Source organism: Echinops telfairi, unplaced genomic scaffold (assembly GCF_000313985.2).
Source record: "Echinops telfairi isolate 266 unplaced genomic scaffold, ASM31398v2 ScPeMD7_2186;HRSCAF=2738, whole genome shotgun sequence".
In the NCBI taxonomy this organism is placed as follows: domain Eukaryota; kingdom Metazoa; phylum Chordata; class Mammalia; order Afrosoricida; family Tenrecidae; genus Echinops; species Echinops telfairi.
The window spans coordinates 6,534,207-6,535,660 of NW_022106084.1; the positions used below are offsets into that span (position 1 = coordinate 6,534,207).

Below are 1,454 nucleotides of genomic sequence, written 5' to 3' on the forward strand. Positions count from 1 at the left end.
CCTACTGATCTACTTCTGTAAAATAAACCAGGCAGTTCACCAAGGCATGGAATCAACTTGGAAGAGACTCGTAGCTATATAATATAAAGGAATAATCTTTTTCTCTGGAAAGTGTAAGAGGAAATTGCTTCTGTGACTCTGAGCAAAGTCAGAAGGAAATAAAACTTGAGAAATTACAGAAAACCAAAGTTAGCATCCTAATGATGGTTTGTACCTTTTAATTAACCCCATCCAAAACCCAGTTTACCTGTGGACAATCAAATAACATGAATTTCTTTTCCCCCTTTCTTGTCCGTTCTTTTGTTGTGTGAGAGAATTTGAGGAAGTTTCTGTGTCTTGAACTCAAGAAGTCTTAGGGAAGACTTCCTGAAGTTGTTCCTGTTTGAGCTGGACCTCCAGGACAGGTAGAAATGGCAAGGCAGAGTGTGGGGGGAGGTCAGATGCTTACAGGCATCCTCTCTGAGGGCAATCAGTTGCCAGACTGCAGTGGGTCCCACTCCTTGCTGTTAAGGACAATGGACAGGCCTGCAGTCATTGATTTGGTTCCTGTAGGTGGAGTTCACACCCTACTGATAATGGTTCCTATGGAGATCCAGAGAACCGGTCAAAGTGAAGCTGCCATCCTAAATCTAGGATCCACCCATCTTGTCACATGTATACCCCCAATCCCTCCTCTTCCTATTGCGTGTATGCCCCTGACCACCCCCTTCCATTACTGTATAACCTATAGTGCAACCCTTCCTGTGATGTATGTCTCTACCTATAATTAGTGGGCTTGCATGCCCCCAAAGGTATATAGGCCTGGGTTAGCAAGAGAGACAATCTCCTCTCTCTCCCTCTCTCCCGCCCTCGTTCTTGGCTCCTCCCTTGACCTCTCCTCGGCTCCCTCTCCTCCCGTTCCCATTCCCTTTGTCCTCCTTCCCTTCCCCCTCTCTCCACATGGACCACCAAGTGGGTCTGAGGTGAGCAATGCTACCATGTAATGTGTCTGACTCCATTATTTGACTCTCTTCTATCTCTCATGCTCTCGATGACTTTAATATATTTATATATCTCAACCATACAATTATGCTTACTGAAACCGAGACTAGCAGTGGGGGACTGCCCCCCCACCAACTTCAAACAACAAGTGGCATCCAACGTGGGGCATGAACCCACGACCCTGAGATTAAGAGTCTCATGCTCTACCGACTGAGCTAGCCAGGCAGTCAAAAGCCCAGTCTCTGTTCTCACTGCAGTTGGCTTGACTAACCAAGAGAAGGCTCAAAAGCCCTCACAGCAGTTTGTTGATTCTAAAAATCAGGAGCCTCTTATTGAAAGAGTAATACAGTTTTTATCAGGAAGATTTGACCTAAGTACTCAAGGCATTCGAATTGATACTGGAGTGATTGGAGTTGTAAGGAAAAGCCAAAAGCTGTGATTAAGTAAGAAATTATTAAGAAATTATTATTTGG

At 44.9% G+C, this 1,454-nt stretch overlaps 1 non-coding gene across 1 annotated transcript; it reads right to left on the reverse strand.

The window, feature by feature from the left end:
* Positions 1–1,133: 1,133 nt before the first annotated feature.
* Positions 1,134–1,206, reverse strand: TRNAK-CUU. The gene has a single exon. It is a non-coding gene; the product is annotated as a tRNA-Lys (tRNA).
* Between the last annotated feature and the right edge of the window lie 248 nt (positions 1,207–1,454).